Source organism: Oryx dammah, unplaced genomic scaffold (genome assembly GCF_014754425.2).
Source record: "Oryx dammah isolate SB20612 unplaced genomic scaffold, SCBI_Odam_1.1 HiC_scaffold_2, whole genome shotgun sequence".
Lineage (NCBI taxonomy): Eukaryota > Metazoa > Chordata > Mammalia > Artiodactyla > Bovidae > Oryx > Oryx dammah.
In genome coordinates, this window is record NW_024070186.1 from 113,624,845 (window position 1) to 113,635,096 (window position 10,252).

Below are 10,252 nucleotides of genomic sequence, written 5' to 3' on the forward strand. Positions count from 1 at the left end.
CTGAATTGAGAGGGTGTCTATGCTCGGGGGAGGGAGTGAATGGGTGGACGTGTGGTAGTTCTGTGAAGAAAAATAAGAAAACATCCTCTTTTCAAAAGTTCTATTTTTATGTGTATTGTAATTATTTGTCCATAATAAATTAGTACATTAATGCATATATTCACAAAGATATTGGGGGAGTGTTAAAATTAATGACATCAAAAATTTCAAAACTTTCTGGTAAAAATAGTGTACATTTTTGTACTTTTAAAGGACTAAAAATGAAGTTGGAGAATTCAGAAAGCAGAATATCTTGATAAATCAAAGGAAGAAAAAGATAAGAATAAAGTTTGTTTTCTTACCCCAGGCTGGAGTCACTGGGGAGGAAATGAAAATATGCTAATATCTCATCAGTTTTAGAGGGACTAATGGATACTGTCTAAAAGAAATGGAGACCATACATGTTAAATAAAGATGTTATAGTAGAGATGTTCATTGGAATAAAAATATAAACTAGGATTATCCATAAAACTCACAAACATAATATGAGGTGAAAAAAGCAACTTGTAGAATAAAACATACATTTTGATTCCATTTGTATAAAATTCAGAAGATGCAAAGCTAGGCCATAAACTGTATTTAGGTAATAAAACTAATGAAAAGCCAAGGACAAATACAGTTTTGGTGAGTGGGGAAAAGGACTGAGGCAAAGCTTCCAAGAGCTTCAAAGTTAGCAGTGTTCTATTTCTTAGCTGGATTCTTGTATGCAAGCAGCCATTGCATACAAGTAATGTATACCAAGGGGATTTTCCTCAATATCCTCATATTTTCTAAAATTAAAAAACAGTAAATATTTAATTACACCCTTTAAGCTAAGGCAGAAAGATTCTTTTACTTTGATACCAGCATGTATCTACTTCTGTGAGTTTTCCTTTTGGCATCCTGATATGTGTTTCTTTAAAAATCAAGTATTTTCCCCTAATATTTAAATCAGTGTCTATACTTTATGGAAATTTTAGAAAACAGCTGTATCAAAAGGAAATAATCATCACATTTTGTACCACTGTTCAGAAATAACTGTAACCATAACCACTTAATATTTTGGTGTAGTTCTTTCTAGCTACCTCATGTAAATTTGAATTTAGTCAAGTCATACTGTATATACAATTTTGTATACTAATTTCCCCCCTTAACTTTATATCTTAAACACTTCCCTCTGTTATTTAAAATCTTAAAAAATAGAGGACAGGCTGGCACTGAAATAGGGGTTTTCTTGAAAAGTGACCTCTTGACAGGACTTTTCTCTCAAGGGAATTTCACCTGCAGCTGGGCAGGAAATTCAAGAGCTCTTTTCTAGACAACAATTTCATAGAATAGTTCTAGACACACACACACAAAAAGCTTTACCCCTAGGAGGGATCTTCGGCATTTTCACCACGCACAACTCTTTTCTTATCCTGCACCCTCATAATCCCTGACATCTCAAGTTTTCAGTCCAATTTCTGTTGCCTTTTTAAGATCATAGATCATCAGATATTTGAGGAAAACCTCCAAATATAAGAGAGAGAAGCAGAGAAAACAGACACTTCTAATTAATATTCTCAGAAAAGAGATTAAGCTGATTATTTAATAATATAGAAGTTAACAGAAGATAGATCTAAAAGGTTTAAAACAAGTTGCTTTTGTAGATCAGGACTACGGAGAGATGCCTAGGGGACAGAGAATTGCTACATTTCATTATAAACCTTTATTCCTATTTGATTTTTTAACTGCTAACATTTGTCAGATTAATTTAAAAGTAAAGGCAATGATTTTTTTAAGATCTCATGTTTTCTTTAAGATCTCAAAAAACTTATCATTATGTATACTTTTCTATCATATCATATCAGTTCAGTTCAGTTCAGTCGCTCAGTCATGTCTGACTCTTTGTGACCCCATGAACTGCAGCACGCCAGGCCTCCCTGTCCATCACCAGCTCCCAGAGTTCACTCAGACTCACGTCCATTGAGTCAGTGATGCCATCCAGCCATCTCATCCTCTGTTGTCCCCTTCTCTTCCTGCCCCCAATCCCTCCCAGCATCAAAGTCTTTTCCAATGAGTCAACTCTTCACATGAGGTGGCCAAAGTACTGGAGTTTCAGCTTTAGCATCATTCCTTCCAAAGAAATCCCAGGGCTGATCTCCTTTAGAATGGACTGGTTGTATCTCCTTGCAATCCAAGGGACTCTCAAGAGTCTTCTCCAACACCACAGTTCAAACGCATCAATTCTTCAGTGCTCAGCCTTCTTCACAGTCCAACTCTCACATCCATACATGACCACTGGAAAAACCATAGCCTTGACTAGACGGACATTTGTTGGCAAAGTAACGTCTCTGCTTTTGAATATGCTATCTAGATTGGTCATAACTTTTCTTCCAAGGAGTAAGCGTCTTTTAATTTAGTTGTTTCTTTTCTTTTTTTTGAAGTTTGAGAAGATTTATTTTATTAAATTTTTTTTTATTTTTTTAAAATTTATTTTAATTGGAGGCTAATTACTTTACAATATTGTGATGGTTTTTGCCATACATTCACATGAATCAGCCATGGGTTTACATGTGTTCCCCATCCTGACCCTCCCTCCCACCTCCCTCCCCATCCCATCCCTCTGGGTCATCCCAGTGCACCAGCCCCAAGCCCCCTGTCTCATGCTTCGAACCTGGACTGGTGATCCATTTCACATATGATAATATACATGTTTCAGTGCTATTCTCTCAAGTCATCCCACCCTTGCCTTCTCCCACAGAGTCCAAAAGACTGTTCTTTACATCTGTGTCTCTTTTGCTGTCTCGCATATAGGGTCATTGTTATCATCTTTCTAAATTCCATATGTATGTGTTAATATACTGTATTGGTGTTTTTCTTTCTAACGTACTTCACTCTGTATAATAGGCTCTAGTTTCATCCACCTCATTGGAACTGATTCAAATGCATTCTTTTTAATAGCTGAGTAATATTCCATATTCAAAAGCAGAGACATTACTTTACCAACAAAGGTCCATCTAGTCAAGGCTATGGTTTTTCTGTGGACTGTGAAGAAAGCTGGGTGCCAAAGAATTGATGCTTTTGAACTGTGGTGTTGGAGAAGACTCTTGAGAGTCCCTTGGACTGCAAGGAGATCCAAACAGTCCATTCTGAAGGAGATCAACCCTGGGATTTCTTTGGAAGGAATGATGCTAAAGCTGAAACTCTAGTACTTTGGCCACCTCATGCGAAAAGTTGACTCATTGGAAAAGACTCTGATGCTGGGAGGGATTGGGGGCAGGCAGAAAAGGGGATGACAGAGGATGAGATGGCTGGGTGGCATCACCGACATGATGGACGTGAGTTTGAGTGAACTCCGGGAGATGGTGATGGACAGGGAGGCCTGGCGTGCTGCAATTCATGGGGTCGCAGAGAGCTGGACACGACTGAGCGACTGAACTGAACTGAACTGAATATTCCATTGTGTATATGTACCACAGCTTTCTGATCCATTTGTTTGCCGATGGACATCTAGGTTGCTTCCATGTCCTGGCTATTGTAAACAGTGCTGCAATGATCATTGGGGTACATGTGTCTCTTTCAATTCTGGTTTCCTCGGTGTAGATTTTTTTTTTTTTATCATGAGTTGCCATTACCTTATCAGTGTTTTAAAGACCTCTTCCTGTTTTTAACTTCATGTTAAGATTCATTAAATGCACAGAATCTTCTAACTAGTTTAAGAGTTAGACGTGCTAGGAAAGAATTATTTAACAGGTTTTAATACTCAAGATCCATAGAACTTTCAGTGTGATACTAAAGTGTCTTTTCTGTCTATGCTAAGAAGTAAAACTATTTGTCATAAAATAAACAATGACAGATTTCATACATATCAATATATATAGGGAAGGCATTTCAAAGGGTGGGTGCTAGACAATGTCCCAGATGTATGCCCTCTTTAAAGGTTCTGCTTGGGAGATTAGAAGTTATATTGAAGTCAGCGGCCATCTAACAACTTGACCACTGTTTCTGGGGTTGTATTTTTTAAACATAGCAGCCCTCTGGCTTAACCACAGAAGCATCTCATGAGTTATAGAGGAACTTGAGCAGAGTTGTATTTGTAAAGAAAGAAACCTAAAAAAAAAAATAAATAAATAAACATTTCCGTTTTTATAGATCTACTTTGTTTTCTTCAAATTATGTTTTAGTCACAACTTGAAGGACTTGCTACCGGTGGCTGAAAACCTCAACATGGTTTCCTTGGCAATCAGTAGAATATGAAATGGAAATGAAAGGAAAGTTACCTAATGAAAAGGTCTTGACTCCTGACTGCTCCTCCTTGATCCCCTTCAGATTAGAGGAAATTCAGTGGAAGTAATGAGCCAGCCTGGGACTTGGAACAAGTAATCTGGCCTCCTCCTTGGACTGTCGATCAAACAGTCTATGTGCTGCTGCTATAGTGTTGTTAATTCATGGTTGGATTGGTGTGAGATACACCACAGGAGAGCAAGGAAATCAGATGAAAGATGTTTTCTATTTAGGAAAGATGAGTTGTTAGATGAGGAATGCTTCTTCCTGAGGTCTGTGGGCTTACTCTCAATGTTTCACCCAGGCCAGATTCTCGAGTGGGCAGGTGGGCGGAGTCTTCTCATTCCTACTCTTCTTTTGTGGTATGACATTCTGAGTTCACTGTTGTTTGTTCCTCATGATTTCTAGTGTCTTTCTGTAATCACAGATAGTCAGAAAGGCCCTAAAGTCCTCTTATTGACACAGCATGAAATTTTATCTGCATTTTTTAAATTTAGAAAAATATTTTAGAATAAGAAGCATACACATTTTGAAAAGCATATGTATGAAGACAACATAGCAATGTTTTCATTACTTGTATCATATCCTTGAACCCTTTACTTTTCTCACACAGGAAAATATTTTTAATTATATAATTTTTATAAAAATTTAGGTAGGCCTACTAACAACTCATTTCCCTTTTGTTACTCATCTTTTTTCTTTTTAAAATATAGAGTTTTTGGTTCTTGCTTACATATCTGTGGTTTGACGTTTATCCTCTGAATTAATTTCAGTACTTTCTGTTCTTTTACCAAAACACTTTCCTTTGTACATGCACTTGGAATTCTGTATCTCCTCATCATTTTGTTCTTCAGTTAGTTCAGTTCAGTTCAGTTGCTCAGTCATGTCTGACTCTTTGAGACCCCATGAACTGCAGCACACCAGGCCTCCCTGTCTATTACCAACTCCTGGGGTTTACTCAAACTTATGTCCATTGAGTCGGTGATGCCATCCAATCATCTCATCCTCTGTTGTCCCCTTCTCCTCCCACCTTCAATCTTTCCCAGCATCAGAGTCTTTTCCAATGAGTCAGCTCTTCGTATCAGGTGGCCAAAGTATTGGAGTTTCAGCTTCAACATCAGTCCTTCCAGTGAATATTCAGGACTGATTTTCTTGGACGGACTGGTTGGATCATCAACCAAGGGACTCTCAAGAGTCTTCTCCAACACAACAGTTCAAAGGCATCAATTCTTCGGTGCTCAGCTTTCTTTATAGTCCAACTCTCACATCCATACATGACCACAGGAAAAACCATAGCCTTGACTAGATGGACCTTTGTTGGCAAAGTAATGTCTCTGCTTTTTTTTTTAAATTTTTATTTATTTATTTATTTTTTGTCTCTGCTTTTTAATATGCTGTCTATGTTGGTCATAACGCTCCTTCCAAGAAGTACGTGTCTTTTAATTTATGGCTGCAATCACCATCTGCAGTGATTTGGGAGCCCCCCAAAATAAAGTCTGTCACTGTTTCCATTGTTTTGCAGTCTATTTGCCATGAAGAAATGGGATCAGATGCCATGATCTTAGTTTTCTGAATGTTGAGTTTTAAGCCAACTTTTTCACTGTCCTCTTTCACTTTCATCAAGAGGCTCTTTAGTTCTTCTTCACTTTCTGCCATAAGGGTGGTGTCCTCTGCATATCTGAGGTTGTTGATATTTCTCCTGGCAATCTTGATTCCGACTTGTGCTTTATCAAGCCCAGCGTTTCTCATGATGTACTCTGTATATAAGTTAAATAATCAGGGTGACAATATACAGTCTTGATGTACTCCTTTCTTCTTTATAGGTAGCAATCTAAATCTAGCCTTAAATCATGGCTTCAAATGATGAGGATCTATTTACTTATTTATACTTCTAACATCCTAAAAAGGAATTAAGGGGACTTATAATAACCCATGAAGTATAATAGGATGTATTCAATTAAAAGTAAGAAAAGTTGGCAAGGAAAAACTATTGTTGGAAAATTAAGAAGCCAAAGGTGAGATCAGTATACAAATAATTGCCAATTAGAGTCACACCTGGCTTGGTGCACAATCCCTGGTTTTTGTTCAGCAGCTTTAAATCCCCTCCTTGTAGGCTGAGGACTATAACCCACCTATATGAGGGCTCTCCAGAGAAACTGAACCTATAGGAGATACATATCTCTCTATCTCTTAACTCAAGAAACTTAATGAATTGGCTCCATAATGCCATTATGGAGGCCGACAAATCTAAGCAGTTTAAGTTTTAATGCCATCAGCCTGCAGACCCAGGGAAGAGACAGTGCTGTAGTTCAAGTCAAATGAAAGCCAAGACTTCCCAGGTGGTCCTGTGGCTAAGACTCCATACTCCCAGTGCAGGAGGCCCAGGTTCTATCCCTCATCGGGGAACTAGATCTCACATGCCTTAACTGAGACCTGGTGCAAGTAAATAAATAAAATAAAGAACAATAAAGGCCATCTGCTGGCAGAATTTCCTCTTGCTCAGGAAGGTCAGGCTTTTGTTCTCTTTAGGCTTTCAGCTGATTGGAAGTGGCCTACCCACATTATGGAGAGCAATCTGCTTTCCTCAAGCTCCACTCATTTAAGTGTTAGTCTCATTTGAAAAACATGCTTATGGAAACATCTAGAATAATATTTGACTACATGACTGGGCACCATGGCCCTGCCAAGTTGATACATAAAATTAACTATCACACCACTGAAATCTTCTCCTTCCTTGCCTTTACCATCCACTTGCCTTTTTAAGGGGTTACTTTTCCCCTCCCATTTTCTCCTAAACCATGAAGTTTCTCTTCATCCGCTTTTCTTACTCCTTCCACTCATGAGACTCAGAAGTCCATAGTTCATCAGGCCATGAGTTTCTATTTCCAGGACTGGGTGAACATTCTTTCTGTTGGCCAACAATTGCTTATGAATAGGCTCCTAAGTTATCTTGGGCTTCATGCTAATCTCTCCTCCAACAACCCTGGTGCCCAGTCCTTTGTAAAAACTCCTTGCATTGTTGCAAGTCTATTGTCATGAGCCACCACTTATGCTAAAGAGTTTTACAGCAGGAAGCAGCTTTGCCAGCCTTTGCATTGGCCACATTTTCTGGGGCCAATGACGCCAATACACAGTAGCTTTAACAATTTACTTTCATCCCTAATGAGGATAAAAAATGAAGTGAAAGTCGCTCAGTTGTGTCTGACTCTTTGCAATCCCATGGATATACAGTTCATGGAATTCTCCAGGCCAGAATACTGGAGTGGGTAGCCTTTCCCTTCTCCAAGGGATCTTCCCAACTCAGGGATCAAACCCAGGTCTCCTACATTGCAGGAGGATTCTTTACCAGGTAAGCCATAAGGGAAGTTATAAAGGATATGAGGATGAAGCTATGAGGATAAACAATAGGACAATTACTGGGAAGATTTCCAAGGGCCCAGCAGTCCAGTGTGTCTCTGCTTGATTCCCCTTCTTACTCACCTGAAGAATAGAGACCAGACCATAGTCAGGAATTGCAGGAATTAGTTGCTAATTCTGGCAGGCTTCAGAAGCTTGTGAGGAAAAATAACTTTCAATAGGGAAAGCAAAAAAAAAAAAAAAAAGAAATAAAGTAAGACAAATAAATAACAACACAAAAAATTTATAGACAGAGACTCAACTATAAGTCTGTACTGTTCTCCCCTTTTCTTTTTTTAACCAGTCAACTGATGAGGACTCTTCAAGGCATACCAATCATTTCTGATACTTTTGCTAATATTCCCATACCACCTGAACCCAGATCTCAGACCAGTCGAAGCTGTGGGATCCAGGGAAAGTCACACAGACTCTACTCTTGTTACCACATCTGTAAAACAGAATGAGTAATGTGTTCCTCTCAAAATTACTGTGAGAGGTAACTGATAGAGTACATGGGAAAGAGTTCTGTAAACTGTCGAGTGCATCCAGACAGTACGTATTTAGTACATCTGGTAAGGTGTACTCCAGACATTAAAACAAGTCAGATATTTCATAAAAAGAAAACAAAGTAAATGATTAGTTATCATTTTAAAAGTCAGAATAAGAGTAAATGAGATGAGTCAGGAAGAAGAGTTTAGTCATTTGCAAGTTACCCTTACTCCCTTCCCAGTAAAAAATGCAGATGTGCATGTGTTTAGATTATACAGACAGATGCCTCAGTCAATTGCTTTTCACTTTGTCAGGTCAACATCAAAAATAATAATTATTTTTAAAGCTAAGAAATTTGAGTAATCTGATGGAAGAATTTAGCTGGAAGAGTGAAAAAAATATCAATATGAAGCACATATTTGTATACGTACATATGTTTTATTTGGGAAGGAAATAACATGTTATTTCTTAGTGCATTTTGATTCTTTTGTGTATCATTGTTTCCCACCTATTTAACTTTTTGATTCTCTTCTACTTTTTTTTTTTTTTAGTTTGTGGTCAAGTGTTATATCATAGACCACCTTAGATTAGCTGAGAAAATTTTACTCGTGACAGAATTTGAAAGTATGCCACATCAAAGGTGGGCAAAAGAATCCGTTTCTTGGCTCTCCTCTCCTCGCCTGAGAGTCTGCCCCAGTGGCCTTACCACTCCCACTGGTAACCATCTCAGCCCACTTTGAACCCAGGTGTATTTAGTATCTATAACTCTCATCTGATTCTCACATGCCACTCAGTAACATAACATCTCTTTGCACATTTACATTTACACTTAAATGTTCCGTTTCCCCTCACACCAGCTAATATTAATAGCTAATACTAATTGACGATTTTCTATGTGCCTATGTGCCAGGCAGAGTTCTAAAATTACACAAGTTAACTTATTCAATATTTGAAAGGATCCTCTGAGAGAGGTACTATTATTTCTATTGCATATGTGAGAAAAACTGAAGGGCAAATGGAGTATTTGCTCAACACCCCAGAGCCAAGTGTTCTGGTTCTTCCAACCTCAGGCCTCCAGAGGTCTGGTTTTGAGGCTGAAATGAACTACTGAGTTATTGCAAGCTCAGAGATGTCAGTCAAGACCTTTCCTCTCATTGCTGGTACCACCAGCACCTCACTGTGATTTGCATTCAATAAGGGACAGTAAATATCTTATGGTTTTTGCTCTATGAAAAGAAGTCCTATTGTTATGGAAAAAATAAAGAAACAAAAGGTAGGAAACTTATGTTCTACTAATGCTGTTTTCATTGTTTTCTCCTTATCTTCCTTTTCCCATTCTAAACTAAAAATTTTAGATTAAGCTGATTTGTTCTGAGTTCAGAATCAAGGAATGTTAATGATATCGAGGGTTTTCTTGCACTGATTTTTTTTCTTGGTATCAGTCTGTGGTTTGGTGGTGTAACTATAGAAACATGGATAGAAACTCCCTATTATGCAACAAACCACTTCCTGTGTCTGTTTGTTCATTTATCTGCAGTGTCTTAGCTAAACCTTCTCTACCTGAAGGGTCTTGTAATTGCAACTATCTCACTATGCGGAGCATAAACGTAGAGTGCTGAAGAGCATGGACTTGGTACCCAGAATTTGAGGTTAGAATCTTCAGGTAAATCCTGTGTACATAATATGTACCTCACTAGGGTGTTATGAAGGATTACCTATGTTAATCTATGTAAAGCACTTTAAACAATGCCATGCATATAATAAGTACTTAAGTGTTTGTTATCATTTTTAAAACCCTCCACTCTCAAGAAATATCCTCTATCCAGCCTTGTGCAATTAGAAGCTTCAATTCAATTCAACCCAAAGCATAACAAAATGAAGCCTTTATTCTCATAGAAACATAGGAACTTAGATTTGAAATAGAACCCAATGGTAAGCTGCTCACATTTCTCTGTATTATACCTAACAGGTAGTAACTGTGATTCTGCTTAAACATTCCCAGTGATGTAGAGCTTACTACCTCTCAGGAAAATAGATTGAATAGCTTAATTCTGAATAAGCTTATGCTTTATACCGAACAGAA